The sequence below is a fragment of the Pseudophryne corroboree genome, chromosome 10, assembly GCF_028390025.1.
Source record: "Pseudophryne corroboree isolate aPseCor3 chromosome 10, aPseCor3.hap2, whole genome shotgun sequence".
NCBI lineage: Eukaryota > Metazoa > Chordata > Amphibia > Anura > Myobatrachidae > Pseudophryne > Pseudophryne corroboree.
Window position 1 is genome coordinate 235,643,105 of NC_086453.1, and position 14,818 is coordinate 235,657,922.

Here is a 14,818-nt window from a genome sequence, read left to right on the forward strand (position 1 = left end):
TGATATAAAACATCATCTGCAGTTATTCACAGTATAGGAGTCACTGTATTTATTAAGCATCCAGCAAAGTGAAGCAGTATGAAATTCTAGTGGTTGATTTAACAAACAGGGACTAAATGATAGTGTGAAAATAGGATAATATCACTTTCTCTTTATCAAATTAAAGTCTATATCCTACCTATCACACTCAACTGTTAATACAGGTTATAAGTGTACTTAAATCCTCTTAGAAGTGTGTGATGTACCGTCTGGTTCAATCACTAACTGGACGCGGTTTTATTACACGCAGAATATGAGGCTGAGTAAACATTAATTAGTGACTCATTCCCTAACACCTAGAATAGTTAAATTAACATCCATACTGTTGGGCAGAGATGTTTAATGTTGTAATAATTTTTCCTGTCAGCATGAATCTCGTAATGCGAGTATGAGCACATGTACTCGCTCTTACACTATGTTTTTTTATGAAAAAAGTTAGTAGCAGTCAACTAAATACACACATTGTAAGTCGTGCTGTATAAAACGGCACTAGGTAATCCTAGTCTATACAGTGTATATCAGAGGAGGCTGGAGGTATCTTATGTCTCTTGTTCACGGAGACAATCTTATGTACCATGCACAATGGCGCCCTCGGTCTGATCACTTTAATTTACACAAACACGCATTATTAGTACATATTCTTAATACATTAACATGGGAGCATATCGCGGGCCACAGCGCATTACTCCAATGCGCATTTCGCCCGTGGCTTAATCATGGAGCCGACTCGGCTCCATGATTAAGCCACGGGCGAAATGCGCATTGGAGTAATGCGCTGTGGCCCGCGATATGCTCCCATGTTAATGTATTAAGAATATGTACTAATAATGCGTGTTTGTGTAAATTAAAGTGATCAGACCGAGGGCGCCATTGTGCATGGTACATAAGATTGTCTCCGTGAACAAGATACATAAGATACCTCCAGCCTCCTCTGATATACATTGTATAGACTAGGATTACCAAGTGCCGTTTTATACAGCACGACTTACAATGTGTGTATTTAGTTGACTGCTACTAACTTTTTTCATAAAAAAACATAGTGTAAGAGCGAGTACATGTGCTCATACTCGCATTACGAGATTCATGCTGACAGGAAAAATTATTACAACATTAAACATCTCTGCCCAACAGTATGGATGTTAATTTAACTATTCTAGGTGTTAGGGAATGAGTCACTAATTAATGTTTACTCAGCCTCATATTCTGCGTGTAATAAAACCGCGTCCAGTTAGTGATTGAACCAGACGGTACATCACACACTTCTAAGAGGATTTAAGTACACTTATAACCTGTATTAACAGTTGAGTGTGATAGGTAGGATATAGACTTTAATTTGATAAAGAGAAAGTGATATTATCCTATTTTCACACTATCATTTAGTCCCTGTTTGTTAAATCAACCACTAGAATTTCATACTGCTTCACTTTGCTGGATGCTTAATAAATACAGTGACTCCTATACTGTGAATAACTGCAGATGATGTTTTATATCACAGCAGCATAAAGATACATAGAGCACATAGTTTACTCGCTACAATTGTCACGAGGACCTGATCACTCCCTGACAGGGGATAGGTTAGTCCGTTACAATATACATATCTTTTGCAACAGTGTTTGAAGGAGACATAGTATCCTATTTTACTAGTCTAGGATTTTTCAATACAAGATAATCCATCTCCATCCTCTGAATCACTTCCAAATCTGAAGTTAACACTGACTCTATATATGAGGAGTGCTCCACACTGTTGCCCTTGTTGGTGACAATTGCACAATATACACATTGGGGACAATTTACACATTACGACACAATAGCACCATCGATATTTGAATCGCTTATAGAGTAATAAGGGGAGTTATATTAGGTGCCTCAGCGCTTAATTTTAATATCTTATTTCCTACTATTCTTCTTTATTTTTAATATATTTCGCTTTTTAGATAGGTGGGGAGTTTATTTAAAATTATCTAATAAAAGTTACGTTTTAATTCATGACTCAATAAATGGTCAGAATCAAGTGACCTCGTGCACCATAATGCTACCTCTTTTTCTTTTTTCTTTTTTTGATATTAATATAGGTATCTTAGGTAGCAGGTAGCACATCCCTGTTATATATATATATACACATGATTTAGAGATAATATGTTATATAGGGATTAGGTCTCATACCGGTGCGGAAACATTTGTTTTTGTTCATTCAGCCTGCTATTCAGAATTTTATGTCACTACAGCCATATAAAATGTCCTCCGTTCTCTTAACATTACACCCATCCCTATCCTCTGTACTAGAAATAGAACTTCACATAACATTTATTCCATTATCATTATGACATTAAGGCCTGCAACCATTAAAAAATATTGTCATTATGCCACAAACATCAGTGTTTTTCCTTAGTGTCATTCTTAACACACACTGGGGCTAATTCAGACCTGTTCACTCGCTAAGGTTTTTTTGCAGTCCTGCGTTTGCATAGTCGCCGCCCATAGGGGAGTGTATTTTAGCTTTGCCAGTTTGCGAACGCATGTGTAGCAGAGCTGTAAAAACAGATTTTGTGCAGTCTCTGAGTAGCCCAGGACTTACTCAGCCGCTACGAACACTTCACCCTGTCCGGGACCGTAATTGACATCAAGAACCCTCCCTGCAAATGCTTGGACATGCCTGCATTTTTCCAAACACTCCCAGAAAACGGTCAGTTGCCACCAACAAACGCCTTCTTCCTGTCAATCTCCTTGCGAAAACCCATGCGAATGGATCCTTCGCAATAACCCATCACTTAGCGGCGATCTGCTTTATACCCATGCGTTGTGCCTGTGCATTGTGGTGCATACGCACGCGCTGTTTAGACCTGATCGCCCGCTGTATGAAAATGCAGCCTAGCGATCAAGTCTGAATTAGCCCCACTGTTAAGTACTGTAAAGTAGAAATAGTTTACAAAAAAGATTCAAAAGTTTAGTAAAAAGTAGAAATGTGCACCGGAAATTTTTCGGGTTTTGTGTTTTGGTTTTGGATTCAGTTCCGCGGCCGTGTTTTGGATTCGGACGCGTTTTGGCAAAACCTCCCTGAAATTTTTTTGTTGGATTCGGGTGTGTTTTGGATTCAGGTGTTTTTTTTCAAAAAACCCTCAAAAACAGCTTAAATCATAGAATTTGGGGGTAATTTTGATCCTATAGTATTATTAACCTCAATAACCATAATTTCCATTCATTTCCAGTCTATTCTGAACACCTCAGACCTCACAATATTATTTTTAGTCCTAAAATTTGCACCAAGGTCGCTGGATGACTAAGCTAAGCGACCCAAGAGGGCGGCACAAACACCTGGCCCATCTTGGAGTGGCACTGCAGTGGCAGACAGGATGGCACTTAAAAAAATAGTCCCAAAACAGCACATGATGCAAAGAAAAGAGAAAAAGAGGTGCACTGTGGTTGCTGGACGGCTATGCTAAGCAACACAAATACCTCAATATCACAGGAATTATTTGTTCTAATCAATGGTATTATTGGTCCAAATCACTGGAAGAAAATTACAAAATCACAGGTATTATTTGGCAAGATCACTGTAATTAATAATTCATTATAAATCACTGATATTAATTGGTAAAATCTCGCTATCGTCTGCCTAGTGAAGTGGAAGCTAGATGGGATTTTGTACCGGGGACAAAATAACTTCATTAATTGTCTAAATCCCAAAGCACTAATGGCGGAAAACGGGCGCATGTCTAACAGCGCACTGATTATACTGAGAACTGATTATACTGGTCAATCACTGATTATACTGAGCACTGATTTTACTGAGCACTGATGATACTACGGAGAACTGACACTGAGCAGCAAGAACAGCACTGGACTATTGTACTGTAGTATACTGGTCACCAAAATGTTGCACTGTACTACTATATATATACTGCTCACAACAATGCAGCACAGATATGGATACTTGAAGTGACACGGAGCTGCAAGATACAGTAATGGACTACTGTACTGTACAACTATATACTGTTGGTCACCAAAATGCTGTACTGTACTACTATATATACTGCTCACAACAGTGCAGCACAGATATGGATGGATACTTGAAGTGACACGGAGCTGCAAGATACAGCAATGGACTACTGTACTGTACAACTATGTACTGTTGGTTACCAAAATGCTGCACTGTACTACTATATATACTGCTCACAACAATGCAGCACAGATATGGATGGATACTTGCAGTGACACGGAGCTGCAAGATACAGCAATGGACTACTGTACTGTGCAACTATATACTGTTGGTCACCAAAATGCTGCACTTTACTACTATATATACTGCTCACAACAATGCAGCACAGGTATGGATGGATACTTGCAGTGACACGGAGCTGCAAGATACAGCAATGGACTACTGTACTGTACAACTATATACTGTTATACTGTTGGTCACCAAAATGCTGCACTGTACTACTATATATACTGCTCACAATGCAGCACAGATATGGATGGATACTTGCAGTGATACGGAGCTGCAAGAAACAGCAATGGACTACTGTACTGTACAACTATATACTGTTGGTCACCAAAATGCAGCACACTGAGCATAGATATAGAGCTTTTCAGGCAGAGAACGTAGATATTTGCAGCACACTGAGCACAGATATTTGCAGCACACTGAGCACAGATATTTGCAGCACACTGAGCACAGCTATGAAGCTTTTCAGGCAGATAACGTAGATATTTGCAGCACACTGAGCACAGATATTTGCAGCACACTAAGCACATATATTTGCAGCACACTGAGCACAGATATGGAGCTTTTCAGGCAGAGAACGTAGATATATGCAGCACACTGAGCATAGATATTTGCAGCACACTGAGCACAGATATTTGCAGCACACTGAGCACAAATATGGAGCTTTTCAGGCAGAGAACGTAGCCATGTCCTCTCCGTTCAATCTCCAATGCACAAGTGAAAATGGCGGCGATGCGCGGCTCTTTATATAGAATACGAATCTCACGAGAATCCGACAGCGGGATGATGATGTTCGGCCGCATTCGGGTTAACCGAGCAAGGCGGGAAGATCCGAGGCTGCCTCGGACCCGTGTTAAATAGGTGAAGTTCGGGGGGGTTCGGATCTCGACGAACCGAACCCGCTCATCTCTAGTAAAAAGCACACTTGCATTGTGGTGTTTTGAAAAATTTACTGGAGTCCCTACTAATTAGGTGGCCTAAATTACAAGGAACAGTGTTTTTTTGTACAGGACAAGTATGTTTACTTACCATTATTTTCCTCTTCTCAGGTCCTTCATGTGTACGGTTGCCACCACTGCTTGGCCCAACACAGACCCCTAAATCCAGCCCAAGCCTCCAGGAAATGGCCTACTCCCTGCATTCTTTTCAGTAGGCACAGATTGAGTTTATGGCCTCCCAAAAAAACTCAGCTAAACTACATGACCCGCCAGCTGAGGAAGCTAAATCAGGTGACCTCAGTGACCCAGGGGACCCCGATTAGGTTTATCACTTACCACAACCTTAGGCCAAAACAGAGGCCCTGATTAATGTACAAAGGGAGCTAGTGGCCCAGGGTTGGACTGGTCTGCAGGGATACAGGGAAAACCACCGGTGGGCTCCCTTGACTGTGTGGGGGGGCCCTTCCCATCCACTATAGATCAGGCTCCAGGCTGTGCACTTGAATTGTACATAATACATGTAACCTTATATTGCACAGTACTATGGTGTATTACTCTGGTACATTATCATGTATGCATTAGCAGTATTTACTATATATATATTTATCAAGGGGCCCAGCCCATGCACTCATGGCTAGGCAAACAAATGTGGTGGCTGGCCATACCCCTTCAGTAGACTGGCCACACCTCTAAACATGGGCCCTACCACTGCATTCCCCCAGTGGACCCTTTATGCCTCAGTCCGACACTGTAATGGCCCATAGGGCCATGAAAGAAGCTCCCTCTGTATCTAGCATCAGCTCCCAGACTACTTCCCCCAAACAGCATCACCACTTAGTCCCCTTAGGTGCAGTATGTGCACGTGGGGAAGTGCACCTAAAGGGACAGGAAGGGGCTGAGGCATTTCTGGGTCATTTTGGTGTTGCCATTTATATTTCTGTATGTTAATTTTGTTAGTTTTTGGGTTTAGTAAACTACAGTATTAAAAAAATGTGTCTGTCTTTTCTTTAAATGAAAAGTATGGTAAGTTATTAGTGGAAATTGATTTGTAATTTTTGTAAATGTGTGTTTTCATTGTATCTGTAGGTACACTATTTAAGGAGTACAATATAGGTACTGGGTTTACTGTTGTTTTTTTTAAACTTACATGTACTGTAGGTACACTATTTTTAGGGCTTAAATTAATTGAAATGGGTTTTTAATGTTAGATATATATTTATAAATGTTTATTTATTGTAAATGTGCTTTTACAGTGTATTTTTTCCCCCCAAAGTTTCACATACAATTCATGTATCTGAACCAGGTCTTTTTTTTTTTTTTGGTAATGTTTTAAGTGCGAGTTTTAAACTTACACCCTATTACATTGGGCTAATTGTAAACACACCAGACAAAATAATATGGAATATGGAAAGACAAGTGGTATAAGTTCAACAACGTGGGACGTGAACATGCGTGTAGCTGGTGACACTAAAACTATTGGATGATCATTGTGACTGTCTGAGGTATTGATGCCATGCAAATTTATTGAGATTTTGTTTCTTTTTCAGGTTCAACCATGGGCCGTACGGGTTGGGTATGCATGATCGGTGGTCAGGAGACTGCTGGTCAGCATACTGACAGTGGGATCCCGGCATCTCGATGGCCGGTGGGGGGGTCGAGTGCAACAAGCCCCTTGCGGGCTTGCTGTGCTCGCCACGCTGTGGGCTCAGTGGCAAGCTGAGCTTGACACAGGTTCTATTCCCACTCTATAGGTGTCGTGGAAACCCATGAGTGGGATTAGTCCCTGCTAGTCGGCATGCCGACTGTCGGGATTCTAAGGGGTCGGGATATAGGGAGAGGTATTGTGACCAGCGGTCTCCCGACTGCTGGTCACATAACTACATCCCGTTCGTACATGTGACATGACTGAGAGGCAAAAGGGAGCCAAGTAATAAAGTTGTTGAGGAAAAATGTGTCAAAGTCATGATTCTTCTCGTAAAAAAAAGCATTGCGTGGTGGGCACACACTTTTTCCCTTCGGGTTGTCAATTGTCGCAAAGCCTTGCAAATGTTTTTCTGCCCTAAATTCAGTTGATATAATGAATTCTTTCTAACACTTTCTGTATACAGTAAACTTTCTGGATACAGTAAAGTGTCGGGATACAGTAAACTTTAGATCAACACATTGTAGAACACACAATACATTTTTTTGAACTTGAATTTGACTAGTAAAGTGTTGAAAGGTGTAGAAGACCATCCAACCAAGTTATTCCATGCAGCAGGGCACACTTACCCCATTACGCCTCGGTGATGTCTCACCATTTATGTCACCAATTAAGTACTCTGCCTACAGTATGTGTCATGTAGTGCTTACAGAAACTTAGCAAACAAAATACATTTTCTCAAAACAATTATTTATTATATTTACAATATAAACACTTTACGCTCATTACACAGTTATGAACCAGATTGATGTAAAGGGCCTGATTCAGAGATATACACTAATGTTGTCACAGCTATGAATGTGTACACAATGGCTGTACGAAATTCTGCAAATGCTGCAGCTGCCTGAATTTGTATTGAGATGCCCACTGGTAGCTTTGTGAATACCAGCATTTTTGGTCTCAGAGCAGTTGATTGTCAAACTTCTAAGTATCTCTATGGTTGTGCAGTCTGGCTGCAGGAAGTAAGATGCCGGAGTCATTGCAGTTGCATACCTGATCGCAGAAGCAGGCTGAGGCTTGCCCCAAAATTGGTCATGACACATCTGTGTTTTTGCCAGTAACTGCACCCAAATGGTCCCTCTCTGCAATCGCCATTGCAAAACCATTGTGGTACGTGCGCAGTCCAACTAAGAGGAATGCGCAGTCAGACGATAATTGCATAACGGTGAAAATATTGGGTTTGCATACATCTCTGAATCATGCCCATAGTTGTCACTTGTCTTCTAATAAATAGCCTTTGTAGTGATGTTGTTCCATCGGGGCCATCTATTAATGCAGCATTCATTCATACATATTGAAGGAGTGATTAATAGGTGAATTTTAGAATCCATAAAACTCTTTGGCTTGCTCCAAATTGTGGCAGTTTATAGCAATTTGCTGGTGACCATGAGTAAGCCAAGTGTCTGAATTATCGCTAAGTACATGGAAACTTGGGAATTCATGGACGAGCCTGAGTTCACGGACGAATCTGAAATATTAGATTCATTATTTAATTATTAGTTTTTTGTGCAAAATATCTTTATTAGTTAAATATAAAGAAAAATATTGAACAGGTGATGCAAGAAACCAATGCAGGGAGAGTATGCAAGATATTGCGAAAAATGTCAAATGTCAAATAATGAACAATGGGTAATGCAATAATCAAAGATTTCATTAGTTTTTTAACTTTGGTTAATTTAACATTTAAATGTACTGTGAAAATAATAAATTGTGCCATTGTTATAATAGTGTTATGTAATAGTTATGGAAATATATTTTGAAATGCCATAATCCTTTATGATATTGAACAATGATTAAGAAATACGTATTTACAGAGTTGTTACAAGGGGGTGACACCAAAATGCCACCTCCTCCACAGTGACAGAAGCCCGGTGCTGCAGTGTGACATTATCCTGTAGCGCCTGGCTCCTGTCATTGAGGAGGAGCCGGCAGTGCAGCCAGATTCTCTGGGGGGACAGCCCAGCATCTTCGAGGATTCTAAGCATGCCTCCAGAGTGGTTTAACCGGGGTGACTTCTCGCACCCACCAGTCACACAAACAGGGGGTAAACTGCAATTCCATGCAACCTGTCTTGCAAAGCCATGCCCCCTTTTCAGAATGGGGACTATTGGCTGCACAGTTTGTCACCGTATCGTGATATGAAGAGCTCATGATAAAATGGGTAGTAATTCAATATCCAGGCTTCAGTACAGATGGCAAAATGAAAATTACTGATGTACTATTTAAGGCAGCTGTGCTCAAGCATGCCCTAAGATACAGATGTAGCCACCCACTTCGTAGCTTTGCCTAGGCGCAGGTGCGCCTCATGTGACACAATGCACACACATGCCCAGCATGCATGTGCATCTTAATCGCACCTGCGGCCAGTCACTTTACACAGGAGAAGCAATAGTCGCAGGCCAGCATGGCCAAGCACGGGTGTTTTTAGCTGCGCAGGGAGTGCTTGAGATGCCGCTTTCCAGCCATGATGAGCATGGCTACATCTGTATGCTTCATGTGCTGGGAGAGAAGGAGCAACAAAGAGACTCAGGGGCAGGATAAGAAAAGCTGCCTTACCCCCATGCATTTTCACTAAATTCAACCTAACTCGCCATCAAAATATGGCAAAAAATGGAATCAATCATATTCAAATATGAAAATTTATTTCTGTGCTTGATATATGTAAAAAGATTTCACTTTTCAGTAAGAATTGTAATGTTTTCCAATATTTTAAAGGTTACAAAAATTTTCATCTATATACTGTATATAAATACGAAAGCCCTCACTGACTGACTGACTGACGGACTCATCACTAATTCTCTTCCCAATATGTTAGGAAGATGGAATTTAAGTTAGGTATTCTTCAGGTGGGAAATAGGAAAACGACATACTTAGAATTTTAAGGGGATGTAAAGGGGGTTGACATAATGACATAATTACCGTTGCGTGGCTTGCGTTGCGTGAATGATAGAACAGCTAGTTAAGAATATATGCCATAATTAAGGTGTAAATGTTTTAATGCATTTTGTGAAAAACAAATTGACATGAAAATCATGTTTAAAGTGCTATTTTCTCTTTTTGTCACGGAAATATTCTTGATAAATCTGCCCCTAAATTTACAACATGATGTTTTCTTGAAGTTTGTCAAGCATTTGAATGTAGAGGTCAACGAAAGAAGCTATTTAGTATTTTTTTCTTAATGCAATTAAAAGAACTGCAGGATAGGTGTGTATGTGTCTGTGTGTATTTCATATACCAATCACTTGATTGTTACAGTAGATGTTCTTTGAGCTGAATCTAAATTTCTGGGTGGGGAACTCGAAACTTGAAACCCTAATTTGCATCATTATTTCGCAATTAAGTACATATTGTTTCCCTACATGCTGGCTAGCATGTGCATTATTCTTTGTATTTATAACAGTGATTGCCAACCTTTTTACAACTGTGACTTGCTGAAACATATGCTACATGACTCATTTTAAATGACACACCAATGTAAAAATATTGTAATATACTGTAGACAACCATAATTAGAAATTAATATGAGAATTGGAAACCAAATTACATAACAACCAATTTGTTTAATTTGTAACTAAAATAATCCTCATACTGAATACACTATTGTCTATTTTGTATAAATTCAACTTATTTTTAAAAAACCTCCTTGTCCTGAAATTCAGCTTTCATTCTCACACAAATATGCTGCATGTCTTTCATTGTCCTCCAATTGTGGAAAATTACTAAAATTATGTAATCACTAGCTGTAATCACTAATGGTGTTGTCTGGATTTTATTTGTTTATACTGTACATGGTCGAGCCGCATTATTATGACCATCTCCTACATTTGACACTGGCAGGGCGTAGCCCATGAAGTAAATCACATTTCGTGCGCTGGCTTGGTGGATATGTAAGATGTGCAATAGTCCGTCTACACACATACTATATCACTCATTGCTGTCATGGGAAAAGGGGCGTTTTATTCGAGTTGCAAAAAGAGAAGATCATCGGCTTTCGGGCCAAGAGTGGCAGTATTTCTGAAAATGTGCAGTTTGTGAACTGTTCGCGTGTTGCTGTGGTGAAGGTGTATCGTGACTGGACAAATGGCACCATTGCGAATAACCAACGTGGAAGCTGTGGAGCACCACGTGCCATTGATGTGAGAGGTGAATGCTGGCTATGAAGGTGCGTGAGGATTGACAGACACCTACAGTGGAGCAGCTCACCATCAAAAGGAACCAGGGCTACCAGATTCAGGGAAAGAAATGACTGACTGCTTTTGCAGCTGCCTCTCTCCCCAGCTCTGCATACAGCAGTGTATGCTGGGCTGGGGAGAGAGATTGCTGCAGCAGCATTTGGTTCTCTTTCTTTCTGAAATATGGCTCTCTGCAATAGGGAAGAGGGAGGGGGGTAGCGGAACCTGGGTCCTTACCGGGCTCTTGCAACAGGCCTGGGCCCAGGTAAAGAACACATGCCCCTCCCTCTGGATGTCACTGAGTGTGGATAATCCTGACACTCATAGATTATTTAGGAGTTCAGTAGGATAGAGCACTACATCTTTTACATTCATGATAGTGTTAATAGAATTGTAAACTCTTATCTCCCCAGGAAATCTCTCCAATATATGCTTGTTAATATAGTGAACTAACTTTAACTTGACAGTTTGAGATGAAGCAAAGTGCAGGATATTTCTAGGAACTTCAACTACAAAATGATGCAGTTTTCATGAAAATCAGTTCAGTAGTTTTTGCACAGACAGGCACAACGTTCTTATAATATTAGTATAGATTAAAAATTCTGCAACTCAAACACTGAAAACACCTCTGTAGAAACTACACCATATGGCAACCAGCAGATAGGTTCTAAAGTTACATGGGAACTTACTTGCATTCAATGTTTTAACAATCATGTAAGATCCTGTTCCATTTGTGATTGAGACGCTAGAAGAAAATTAAAGAGAAATTAAGAACATAATTCTAAAATGTGCGCAAAATTCTGAAACATGTTTATAATATTATGAAATGTTTGAAATTCTATAGTATATAAAAGTTCAAGGTCTTCGAATGTAGTTGTAATATGTTCAGAATTTTTGGTTCAATTCGATATGCATTTAATTGCTCACAGCTTGTTGGTAAAACAGAAGTCAAAGAAATTATTAAATATTGCCTGTTTGAACTTAAATATTACATGTTTAGTAATTTTGTACTGGTTTTGTAACTTGCAATTGAAATGTATACCTTTAATGACTAATAAAGCATTTTAACTCTATTTTTATAGTTTGAATTTTCTATTCCCATGGAAAGCCATTTAAGATTAAAGATGCTAGAAGGACATGTCAGATTAGACTTAAATATGGTTGAAACTCTTCTTATTTTATTTTTCAAATTTCTAAATGTAACTTAAGTTGACAATGTGTAACTAATATTAACGAGAGCATCCCTATAGTAAAATGCATGTTGTGACAATCTTTTTAACTTACTGTATTCTACTTTTACGTTCTATTTATCTGAAAAATTGATGTTACTTTAAATTGTTTATAATTTTATATTAGTATTATTAATTTTTTTCATATATGTCTCACTGCTCTTTAAATGCTTTAAGCAAGGATTCCTGCAGAGCGCAGTATAATACAAGTCCGGTGTCCAACATACTTTCCCATGATTATGAATTATTGTAATTAATGCTGGAGAGATGGGTAGGGATTGATATGCTGGCGTTTGGGATGCTGGTGTCAGAATACAAAACATGGCATCTTGATCTTGAGAATTCCAGCAGGGGAAGGCAAGTACCTAACCCTAACCCCCCCCCCCCCCCCCCTACTAGCAGCTTAAACCTAACCCTCTCCCCCGCAGCCTAACCCTCCCCCAGGGTGTCTAAACCTAATCCCCCCTCCCTGCAGCCTAAACCAACACCCCCTCCCCCAGGGTTTACCTCTCAGACATGCTCGTTCGGGATCCCGGCAGTCGGGATTCCAGCGCTGAGCTTGTCACCCTAGTTGGGATGCCGGTGCCGGCATTCTGAGTAGGGTTCTGGCGTTGGTATTTCGACTGCATGGATTTTGACCGCCGGGATCCTGACCGGATCCCGAAGAGATACATGTGTTTTAATCTGCCTTATATATTTATAATCTCTCATGGTCTTTCATTGCTTTACTGCTTACCTTATATTAACAGAATCAAGAATTGTGGCGTTTGGTGATGTCCAATTTACAACTAGTGAATTATTTGCCTCAAAAGTATAGTTAAACATGGGTCCTCCAGCACAATTAAGAATTCCTGCCTCTGACCAAGTTCCTACAAATGTATTGTTTGATAAAGACTGCAGAAGTACGAGGGCATGTCCAGTTCCATTGACGGTAACTGCAATTCAAACATAGATAGATATTAGTTTACAGGTAACCTGAAATGATTGTAAAATATTGTTCATCAATGCAGTTTCACAAGAGGTTATTCTGATTATACTGAAATTTAATTGACTAGACTGATTTACAGTATAAGAGTTATAAAGATAGCCAGGAATAGTGAAGATCTTTGGATTTGCGCAGCCTCTGAAAACTCGGACCCTATTCCATAACCTCCCATGAGTGCTTTAAAACTGGACTTTCCCTCTTTTGTCCCAGGTATCAAATAAAAAAAACTAAATTGTTATACTTAAATATGGTCAGTTGCACAACTGACAATAAATACACACAATTCAAGAGAAAATGTAAAACCTTTGTATTACAACAATTTGATTTTTTAAATAGCACAACAACGTAAAATCTTTCAAAAGTTAAATCTTTCAATTATTTTTATATACAATGTAAAATACACAAAACAATTATAATAAAAACTACAGTGAAAAATGAACTTACCCATGTACTCAGTGTTGTTGTAGAGAGATTGAGGAGACACATCCAGAGTATAATCATTGCTGCTAACATTGTAGTTTGTAAAGTTGCACAGAGTTGGCTCCTCTGTGTAGCCTTGAGTGATCATTCCAAGCAAAAGGAAAATAACAGTGCATCCTGTCAGTGACATTGTGAAAGGAATTTGTGTTCTGTTCAGTTTATCAGCAACTGTGGATCCCTCAGGTTTCAGATACCTTTATATCCAGCTGTTACTAAAATACTAATGAATGGATGGATGCAGAGATTTATATACAGTATGGAGCCTAATGTACTTTCCCATGTACTAATGATTATCATGATTAATACCATGAATTTTGTAAGAAATGACACAGTGAAACCAGAAGCCGCTGCCTCCCTGTGACTCACCGTCTAATTGAAAGGTGATTGTTGCAGTGCAATATTTCCCATTTATACATATACATAGTTAAATTAGAAAAAAACACAGGTCCATCAGGTTGAACCAGGTCCAAAAATGGAATCCAAAGGAAGAAGGAAGGAATGAAGGAACAAAACCTGCACTATAGGGTAAAAAAAAAAACATTTCCTTCCTGACCCCATTTGCAATTAGAAAAAATTTCTGGATAATTCCATAAAGCACGTTACTATTTATGTGATACCAGCAATCAGGTGTGTCATGTTTGCTGATGACACTTCTTGACTGATGGAAGACACAACTGGTTTCACAACATGTTATAGCAAAAGGCTGGATGCATGTGCAACGGACTGAGTTGAGAAGGTGTGATGGCCGGTGTTGAGGTTATCTGTGTACTGGAAATGCACTATTCTGCTCAGCCTACAATGGGACATGCCCAACAATGCTCTCTAAAGCTCTTATGGCTGCTGCATAGTAATGATTCCTCACCAAACTATCGCATCAGCAAAAAATAAGATAGGAGCAGAATAAACAAACAATGGGGGTCACTACGGCACCGGCGCATGCCAGACGGCCGAAGGCTGTAGCTGGTCTGTGATCGCCTCTACCTGATTGACAGGCAGAGGTGGTCGCTGGGTGGTAGCGGGCGGAATGGCAGTGTTTGGCTGCCATTTCATG